Source organism: Lactuca sativa, chromosome 7, assembly GCF_002870075.4.
Source record: "Lactuca sativa cultivar Salinas chromosome 7, Lsat_Salinas_v11, whole genome shotgun sequence".
Lineage (NCBI taxonomy): Eukaryota > Viridiplantae > Streptophyta > Magnoliopsida > Asterales > Asteraceae > Lactuca > Lactuca sativa.
Window position 1 is genome coordinate 207,734,032 of NC_056629.2, and position 10,948 is coordinate 207,744,979.

Below are 10,948 nucleotides of genomic sequence, written 5' to 3' on the forward strand. Positions count from 1 at the left end.
ATTGATGGCTTTACTACATTCATATCCAGGCGATGAAATATTGTTATAATGATAAATTATTATCTTCATTTACAGGTGAAAATTAGGATATTTGGGTTTTGGACACCTTAGCCCTCATATTATCTTATTATTCCTAGTGAAAATATGTATACAAAAGAAATTTGTCTCTTTAATCATTTATTTTATTAATTAGCGTTTCTAACACTTTTACACGTAAATGTTAATTTAAATATAAGAGTTTAATTAACTTAAAGTGTTTAATTGATGCTTAAATAAATGCAAAGGGTTAAATTTATAATACTCAAACTAGAATGTAATTTAAAATAATTAAACCAAATCATTTGACAAATTATAAAGTAGAGGGGGTAAATTGTCATTCTGGAAAGTATCTATTGTGTGACAGAAATATGTAATGTGGTTATATGTTACAAGCATCAACAGTCCAGGGGCCAAACTTGAACATTGGGTTTATAACACCCCCATGCGGTTGCAACTAGGGATGTTATTCGGTTCGGAACCGAACCGATTCGACCCGAACCCGAATAAACCGAAAACCGAATAAGGGTAATTGTATGAACCGAAAACCGAACCAAATAAGCAATACGGGTTCGGTTCGGTTCGGGTATTATTCGGTTCGATTCGGTTCCGACCCGAATAACCCAAATAACACGTAGAAGATGATTAAGGAGCCAAATAACCCGAATAAACCGAATAAAATTTACAAATAATATTTACAATGTGATTATAAATATTGTATTTTGTATGACTTGAATGGAGTTTGATCATCGTAGAAACTAGAAAACAATGATGATGAGACGATTATTTTTTCCAGACGTAAGGGCCGACTTTTTTTCTTATCGTGAATAGACTTTGAAGTTTGAACTTTGAATCGGTGATGATCAATCAATGAGTCCAGGTTATCATAAGTCGCAAGGGCAGTAACCGCAACTGTCGATCAAAGAGTAATGTCGCAAGGATGAGAAAAACCTCAATCAATCAAAGAGTAATGTCGTTGACTTGTCGATTTGGTGTAATATGGATGATTGAATTCGATTGCGTTGATTTTTTTGGTGTATACGTGGGTTTTTTTGGGTAACGATCGATAGAAAAGATGATCGAATAAGCAATCATGTTAGGAAAAAAATGTGACTTTTCATATTCGATTCGGTCCTTTTGGACCGAATAAGCCCGTATTCGGGTAACCCGAACCGAATAACCCGAAAACCGAATAAGCCTTATATGGATACCCGAAAACCGAATCGAATTGGTTATTCGAGTCTAATTCGGTTCGGTTCGGTTCGGGTTTTCGGGCTAAATTCTCATCCCAAGTTGCAACCCTACGCAACCACAAAACCTTCAAGCCCCTTGCTTATTTCGGCCCAAAGAAGCTCCCCCTACTAGTAAACACCTTTGTAACCGTCCATAGAACCCTAGATACGAGATAGACAATCAACCAGGAGATCAGATAGAGAATGAAAACGTGTTTTGCTTCTATTATTTTTTCCTGCTATGCAGTCATACCAGGTGAGTATTTATATTGCCTACTATTTCTTATGAAGATTTTAATGATTCTATTCTTGCTGAAATCGATGAGTTATGTGAGTATGAGACAAAGTCCAAGCTAGTAATTAAGGAGTCTAGTTATATCATTAATTCAAGTGAAGAAATCACATTCTGAAAATAATTGTGGACTTAATACTGATTTGAGTCCTTTTGGTTTAGAGAACTTCCAAAGTGATAATATTTTGTATGAAAGTTCTAAGACTTTAAAAATTGAAGGCATGCCTACAGTGTATGCAAAGTATATGCAGTCTTTAAATGATAGAAACGTGAAGCAGCCTCCAGCGACAATATGGTACCTTTAATGCTTGTTGCGAGTCCCCGAAGTGGTTAATTAGGTTGTAAGTCTGTTATTTCACTATTTACATCTCTTTTTTTTGTTTAGACCTTTCTTATATATTATTCGCTTGCTTTCTAATTTCAGATCCACCATTATGAGTATTTTAATGCTCCTGCACAAGGTACTTGATGGGTTTTTAGCCATAAGAACTTTCCTATGTGCGCATGCAAAACCCTAATGCTTGGATCTAGGCTTTCTAATAAACATGCTTTGAATCCAAGACTTCTAATTACTAATTAGGTTAAATAACAACATTGAAACAGATCTAGAATCATACCTTTGAGTTCCTTGTTGATCTTGAGGTCTTGGAGCTTCTAGAGTCACAAATGTCACTCCTCTAATGGCTTACAAACACCAAAGCAAGGAGGATGATTTGGGAGAGAGGAGAGGGAAGGAATTTCGACCAGAGGTTCCTTACTTTAGGTCAAGTCACGAATTCCTTATGTTATGGGGTCTATTTATACTTATAGACTCCTTAAGGATTACAGATAAGTCCCTATCAGATAATCTTCTCTTAAGGCTATCCAAATCCATTCCTAGATAAGCATATGGACGATTTTAGCTATCCTAAACCTCTTAGAATCCGTCCATAGTATATCCAAATGGATTTACAGTCTAAAGCTTAACTATCAAACAATTGACAGTTTATACCCCTTTATTTAATTAATCTCTTTAAGTCACCAAATTAATTCTAATTAATTCTATGACTTATATTAATCAAATAACAAATATATTATTCATTATATTATTCTCATAATATATTAATAATATTTACTCTCTCTTAATAAATCATCCTATCAAGTTGCTATGATGAAGGCAACCCAAAAGGACCATGCACAACCGGGTCAAGTACTTGCCCAATATAGTTACAGCCTTAGACACTATTCCAACAGTCTCCCACTTGGATAAGTCTAGTAACTATACAAGTACAATTTCGGTTTGCAATCGTAGCTCTCAAGACGCTGTCAACTCTGATCTAATCAATCTTGTCCTTTAGATAAGGGAACGTACAGTCCTCTGTTAGATATCATGCTGACAATCCTATGGAATGGTTAGTCAAGCATTTAGGTTTCTCGATCTCTGATTTATTTGACATAGAACTTAATCAAACACATCAATTCAGTTCTGACCGGGCCCGGCACATAAGTCAAATCAAATCATCGAGCGGCCGAGATATCGCTTTTACCTTCTTAGATAAAAGTTACAGATAAACTTCGACTTATATGCATTTACTTATTCATTAACCAACTATACACAACAATGCGTTTTGCGTTTTATAACACTGAGTTACTGATGCGTTTTCGCATTATCAATGTACAACCAATTAACAAATAACAAACCATATATCTAGGTTTTAAGACTATATGATATTATCGTCTTGCGATCACCCTTTTATATCTTATTCCATAAGGTGATTCCAGCAAGTGCGGGTTTGTTCCAATGCTCAAAGCTAGTTCATAAGCACTCATGAACGTTGCAGCAATCCTTTGCTATGTCTAACACCATTTAGACATTCTACACACCAATTCATGAAAATCTTCATTCATATCTACTCCCAACATATGAACGATTGTGGACCATTTGAACAATTCGATTATTCCTAATAAACTCAATTATTCTAGAAGTCAAAACATGCAAAGTGAAACAATAGTTAAACAATTAACATAAGACAGTAACATTACTTATAAATAAAACTCCTTTATTTAATCATCAAATGTTAATTACATTTATCTATTACACGTTTCTAATACTATCTAATCTATGCTAATATCATCCTTCAGCCCAATACTCCTAGCATGCTGTAAGTGCTTAACCCTACTCAGTCCCTTCGTAAGCGGATCTGCTGGGTTATCTTCTGATGATATCCTCTTCACTACGAGTTGTCCTTCTTCTACACGATGTCTGATGAAGTGATATTTTCTGTCGATATGTCTTGATCTACTATGATCCCTCGGTTCCTTGGTTAAGGCAACCGCACCTTCGTTATCACAAAAAATCTCCATTGGCTCCTTTATGGCAGGTACGACTCCAAGATCACCGATGAAGTTCTTTAGCCATATCGCCTCCTTCGACGCTTCGCTCGCTGCAATGTACTCTGATTCGCACGTTGAATCAGCTACGGTTTCTTGCTTGGAACTCTTCCAGGTCACTGCTCCTCCATTTAGGGTAAAGACCCAGCCCGACTGCGAACGGTACTTGTCCCTGTCGGTCTGAAAGCTGGCGTCACTATACCCTCGCACCTTCAAGTCATCACTCCCTCCAAGGACTAAGAACCATTCCTTCGTCCTCCGAAGGTACTTAAGGATATTCTTCACCGCAATCCAATGTGCTTTGCCAGGATTCCCTTGATATCTGCTAACCATGCTCAAAGCGAAGGCTACATCAGGGCGAGTACAAGTCATAGCGTACATGATTGAGCCAACTGCGGAAGCGTATGGTACTCGGCTCATTTCTGCTATCTCAGCTTCGGTACTCGGACTTTGAGTCTTACTCAATTTGGCATTACTTTGTATCGGTAGTTCTCCCTTCTTTGAGTTTTCCATACTAAAACGTTTTAGTACCTTCTCTAAGTAAGTATTCTGACTAAGTCCAATTAGTCTCTTACTTCTTCCTCTTACTATCCTTATTCCCAAAATGTAAGAAGCCTCTCCGAGGTCCTTCATAGCGAAGCACTTTCCGAGCCAGGACTTTACCTCCTGCAGAGTCGGGATGTCGTTTCCTATGAGTAATATGTCATCGACATATAGAACGAGGAAGCTTACTATACTCCCACTGGCTTTGACATATACACAAGATTCGTCTTCGCTTCGTATAAATCCAAACTCTTTGACTTTCTCATCGAAACAAAGATTCCATCTGCGAGATGCTTTCTTAAGTCCATAAATGGACTTCTCAAGCTTACACACTCTATCCGGATGCTTCGGATCCACTAACCCCTCTGGCTGAGCCATGTAAACATCCTCAGCCAACTTTCCGTTAAGGAAAGCGGTCTTGACATCCATTTGCCAAATCTCATAATCATGAAATGCGGCAATTGCTAGCATCACTCTAATAGATTTAATCTTCGCAACTGGTGAGAAGGTCTCATCATAGTCAACTCCGGGAGTTTGAGTAAAGCCCTTCGCGACCAATCGCGCTTTATATGTGTGTACGTTCCCATCCACGTCGGTCTTCTTCTTGAAGATCCATTTGCACCCAACGGTCTTACGTCCGGGCACGTAATCAACCAAATTCCAAACTTGGTTATCATACATGGATTGGATCTCGCTATCCATTGCCTCTTTCCACTTTACAGACTCCGGGCCTGCCATGGCTTCCTTATAGCTATTAGGTTCATCAAGATTTATTAGTGTACCATCACTAATATACGTGTCCCCTTCGGTAGTAATATGAAAGCCATAAAACTAGGGATGAACTCTAACTCTATCGGAACGTCTAAGAGGTAAGGATTCATCAATTGGTTCAACCGGAGTTTCCTCCTCGGGTTGAGTGCCAGCGGTAGAGGTTCCTTCATCCATCGACTCTTGAATCTCTTCAAGTTCGATTTGCCTCCCACTGTCTCCTTGGCTTATGAGTTCTCGCTCTTGGAAAACTCCTCTCCTCACAACGAAGACAACATTGTCCTCCGGTCTATAGAAGAGATATCCAAAGGATGTCTACGGGTAGCCGATGAAAATACATCGCTCACTTCGTGGTTCAAGCTTGTCGTGAGTATCTCGTCTTACGAAAGCCTCGCAACCCCAAACCTTGATATGTGCCAACAGGGAGCTTTCCCTGTCCACATTTCGTGAGGTGTTTTGGCAACCTTCTTAGTAGGGACTCGGTTAAGGATATGGGCGGCAGTCTCTAAGGCATACCCCCAGAAAGAAATAGATAGTGAAGCACGACTCATCATAGAGCGAACCATATCCAATAAGGTTCGATTACGCCTTTCTGCCACACCATTCAACTGAGGTGTCCTAGGAGGCGTCAATTGCGAAACTATTCCACACTCCTTGAGATAATCGTGGAATTCAAGACTTAGGTACTCTCCTCCTCGATCGGATCGAAGCATCTTGATTTTCCTGCCCAATTGATTCTCTACTTCATTCTTGAACTCTTTGAACTTTTCAAAGGTGTCTGACTTTTGCTTGATTAAGTAGATATACCCATATCTACTATAGTCATCGGTAAAAGTCACATAGAAGCGGTTCCCATCCTTCGTGGTTGATCTAAACGGTCCACATACATCGGTGTGTATTAGGTCCAATAGACCCTCGCCCCTTTCACAAGTACTCGTGAAGGGCGACTTAGTCATCTTTCCAAGCAAACAAGACTCGCATGTGTCATCTTCCTTAAGGTCGAATGACTCCAACACTCCATCCTTTTGGAGTTGGGCTATGCGTTTCTTGTTGACATGTCCAAGAAGACAATGCCACAAGGATGCTTTATCCATACTAGTGGAAGAATCAATATTTAAAACATCATTTCCTAAGTTATCAACAATCATAACGGTTTCATATATTCCATTACATGGTATAGCTTCAAAGTAACAAACACCATTTAGATAAGCCAAAATAGAACCATTCTCATTATTAAAAGAAAATCTAAATCCTTGTCTATATAAATCATGAAATGAAATGATGTTTCTTGCCATTTCTGGCGAATAGCAACAATTGTTCAAATCTAAAACTAAACTATTCCTAAGCACTAAGGAATACACTCCAATCTTGGTTACAGGCGACGATCTTCTGTTCCCCATGATTAGATTGATCCTTCCTTGCTCCACATCCCTACTTCTTCTTAGTCCCTGCACATTAGAACAAATGTGATAACCACAACCGGTATCAAGAACCCAAGAATAGCATGATTAGAATCGTTAGATTTAATTGTATATATACCTGCGAAAGATGGCTTGATCTTTCCTTCTTTGATCGCTTGCAGGTAATCCGGGCAGCTTCTCTTCCAATGTCCTATCTTGTGGCAGTGGTGGCACTCTGCCTCCTTCGGGTTAGAGTAGGGCTTGGCGGGATCAACTTTGGTCCCACTAGAAGAGGCACCATCTCGGGCTTTCACCTTGCGATAGTTCTTCGATGAAGCTTTCCTCTTCTTTCCCTTCCCTTGTCCAATAGCCAAGACAGGAGCAGCGGGCGGATTGGGAGTAGGTGCAACAGACTTGTCTTTGAAGTTGCTCTCAGCAACCCTCAAGAGACCTTGGAGCTTGCTTAGGGTGACCTCTTCTTTGTTCATGTGGTAGGTCATCCTAAATTGATTGTACATCGGAGGCAAAGAGTGAAGCACCATGTCGATCGCCAAATCCTCACCGAAGTCAACATTTAACTTGCGAAGGCGGTCGACATACCTTTGCATCTTTTGCAAGTGCACGGTAAGAGATTCTCCATGACCCATCTTCGCGGAAATCATGTTAGTGAAAATCTCGTACCTTTCTTGTCTCGCGTTTTGGTGGTACCTCTCCAATAAGTCTTGGTGCATCTCGTACGGGTACATGTCCTCGTAGGACTTTTGGAATTCGGAGTTCATGGTGGCGATCATGATGCAATGTACCTTCGTTGCATCTCGCTCATGAGTTTCAAAGGCGGTGATTTCGGCTGGAGTAGCGATTTCGGTGTTGATTTTCTCGAGCTTCTCATCGAGGACATACTCCTTATCCTCATAGCGAGCAATGGTGCGAATGTATCTTATCCATTCGCTAAAGTTCGTTCCATCGAAGGTGACCTTTTGGCAAAGGCTCATCAACGTGAAAGAACTAGCAGCAGCGTTGTTTGCGTTCGACATCTATAATTAGAAAAGGACAAAGATAGATTAGAATAAGAATCCCTAATTGTCACCCAATAAGAAAATTAGGGCTAGGATCCAACAATAACATTTACATACTAGAAAAGGGATGCCGTAATCTAACATGCAAATAAATTGAAGGTAAGTGAATGACGATTCACTAATTCTCCATCACGAAACTTAAACTATTAGTCCTAAGTGTTTTTGAGAATTCCTAGGTTCGGATGAGATTCATTGAAACTATTCAATGGCATGTTTAAATCTCGATATGCCCCTCTTGTTTGTGACTGGGATGCCGAGGATCACAAAGCGGGTGTGAATTACCATGCAAATTCACATGGTGCCTTCATTGTAACGATCACCTATTCGATGTGCCGGTAAACCACACACGCTCCATCGAACTATGATAAACAATGAATCACCCTTTGCCACCTTCGCTTAGAACCAATTAGTGTGCCGGTAAACCACACACGCTCCACTAACATCTTAGCAAGGTGCAAAGTGTAATTTCATGGGATTGCATCAATTCACTTTTCCTAAAGTAACTAGGATTGGGAAATTTTAAAATATGTGTAGTTACTTTGTATTTCTTATTATACTTTTAATGAGAGGATAAGGTTGCCCTATCCTACCCGTTCGGCTAACGACCCTCCACCAATCAAGCAAGCGGTGGGTGTGAGTGTACACCCATTAAGCGCCATTTTATAGGCCGCAACCTTATACCCACCTTATAGATCGGTTTCGTGAATGAGGCCTACTAACGGTAAGACTAGCATTTAGTTATACATATATACATTATTCTAGTAATATCATATTAGTATAGGGTTGTATTTTAAAACTTTTAGAATCTAGGGCTTGAAATTTAAGTTGTCCAAATTAAAACTTTTAATCACAAAAGTAAATTTCAAAACATGGGGTTAGGTTTTAAACATTTAAAACATGGGGAATCAAATAACAAATAATTCCAATTAACAATTAATATCCTAATTATCTATATTTGATTTATTCAAGATTTATTTTAAGATAATTACCAAAATAATCAAAATAATTAATTAATTATCATATAAGGAAATTAAATATTTAATTAGTTGATAATTACCTTTAACTAGATCAAGATAACAGTTATATTTATCAGAAAGACGAATTAATATTGATCTAATTAGTTTATGGTAAGTTAAGATAAGATAAACACAAAGAAATCCCGAATCTGGCCATTCCTGACGCCTGGACTCGCCGAGTGCACAAAGGGACTCGCCGAGTCAGGCCTACTCGCCGAGTCCACTTTGAGACTCGCCGAGTCCATGACTCAGAAACCAAAAATCGAATTTTTGCAGGTTTGTTTCAGTTAATCAAGCAACAATTTACAGAAAACCAAGCTAGGCTCTGATACCACTGATGGGTTTTTAGCCATAAGAACTTTCCTATGTGCGCATGCAAAACCTTAATGCTTGGATCTAGGCTTTCTAATAAACATGCTTTGAATCCAAGACTTCTAATTACTAATTAGGTTAAATAACAACATTGAAACAGATCTAGAATCATACCTTTGAGTTCCTTGTTGATCTTGAGGTCTTGGAGCTTCTAGAGTCACAAATGTCACTCCTCTAATGGCTTACAAACACCAAAGCAAGGAGGATGATTTGGGAGAGAGGAGAGGGAAGGAATTTCGACCAGAGGTTCCTTACTTTAGGTCAAGTCACGAATTCCTTATGTTATGGGGTCTATTTATACTTATAGACTCCTTAAGGATTACAGATAAGTCCCTATCAGATAATCTTCTCTTAAGGCTATCCAAATCCATTCCTAGATAAGCATATGGACGATTTTAGCTATCCTAAACCTCTTAGAATCCGTCCATAGTATATCCAAATGGATTTACAGTCTAAAGCTTAACTATCAAATAATTGACAGTTTATACCCCTTTATTTAATTAATCTCTTTAAGTCACCAAATTAATTCTAATTAATTCTATGACTTATATTAATCAAATAACAAATATATTATTCATTATATTATTCTCATAATATATTAATAATATTTACTCTCTCTTAATAAATCATCCTATCAAGTTGCTATAATGAAGGCAACCCAAAAGGACCATGCACAACCGGGTCAAGTACTTGCCCAATATAGTTACAGCCTTAGACACTATTCCAACAGTACTGACTTTTCTTTGCCATTATATATGATTGAGAGCTACAAGTTTATGTGTGTTTGTTTTGACAATAAAAAACAAATTAATTTAGGGAATTGAAGCATCTAACATATTGGCTATATGACACTCACCCCAACAACAAAGGAACTCATGATCAACACCTACCATTCATTCTCATTTCAACACTGTCACTTGTTGATAAGTATGTAAATCTGTCTCATTTATAGGTTAATTCGTACACCCATGTTTTTGGTGTATGGTCGGGGACAACAAAGAGAGGCGGTCATTGAAGCTGTCTATCACTCAGAGAGTGGAATGAACATACAAATTTTAGAGATTGGTGACAAATTTGTGAAGTAGTCCTAGGGAAGTCCCGATGGCATACCACCAAGAACCTGCTCCAGCAGCCTCGTTTTGCTCTCGGAAACCTCAAAACAGCCATGTGTTCCCTCAGGATGATGTCGAGAAGACGAGAACATGTAAGAGCTCATGGGGCATGTTCCTCACATTTTTCTTGTTATTTAAAACCATATTTTGGCAGCCTCTGATTTCAAAACTATAGAAGAACAACCGATCAACTTGAACAATGATAGAAGAATTACCAATGATACACGAAGCATGATTAACAAGTGATATAATTTTTTATTGATTGGTTGTAGCTAAATTTGACAATTAAATTTATTTGATTTGTGATTTGATGAAATTAGGATAACATTGGATGATACACTAATTTTATTAAGAATTTATGTAATTTCTTTTATTGTTTATAGCATTTTGGTAATATTGATTGATTTTATTAAAAATCTAACCTGGAATTTTTTTTTTGTCAATTTTATATTTATTTTTTTTTATAGAATTAATCTTGCGATCATTTTTTGCTACTGAATTGGTCTCTTGGTCTCTTGTTCTCTGGCTAACTTACTACGAATATTTTTATGTAGTTATTATTGTAGTTAAATTGTTGTGTATTTTACTTTGGAATCACTTCAATCACATATTTTTACAATGAAAATAAACGTAGTTAATTTGCTACGAAAAATTTGCAACATAAGTGGACTGTATTTATTTTTCTTCAAAATATTTTCTACGATATTGCTAGTACTGGATTTGCAATAAAA

The 10,948-nt window shown here is 38.0% G+C and overlaps 1 long non-coding RNA gene across 1 annotated transcript; it reads left to right on the forward strand.

Annotated features, from left to right (window-relative positions):
* The first annotated feature begins 1,334 nt into the window (after positions 1–1,334).
* LOC128127018 (uncharacterized) lies at positions 1,335–10,597 on the forward strand. The gene is made up of 2 exons (XR_008225005.1): positions 1,335–2,021; positions 10,058–10,597. It is a non-coding gene; the product is annotated as an uncharacterized LOC128127018 (long non-coding RNA).
* Positions 10,598–10,948: the final 351 nt, after the last annotated feature.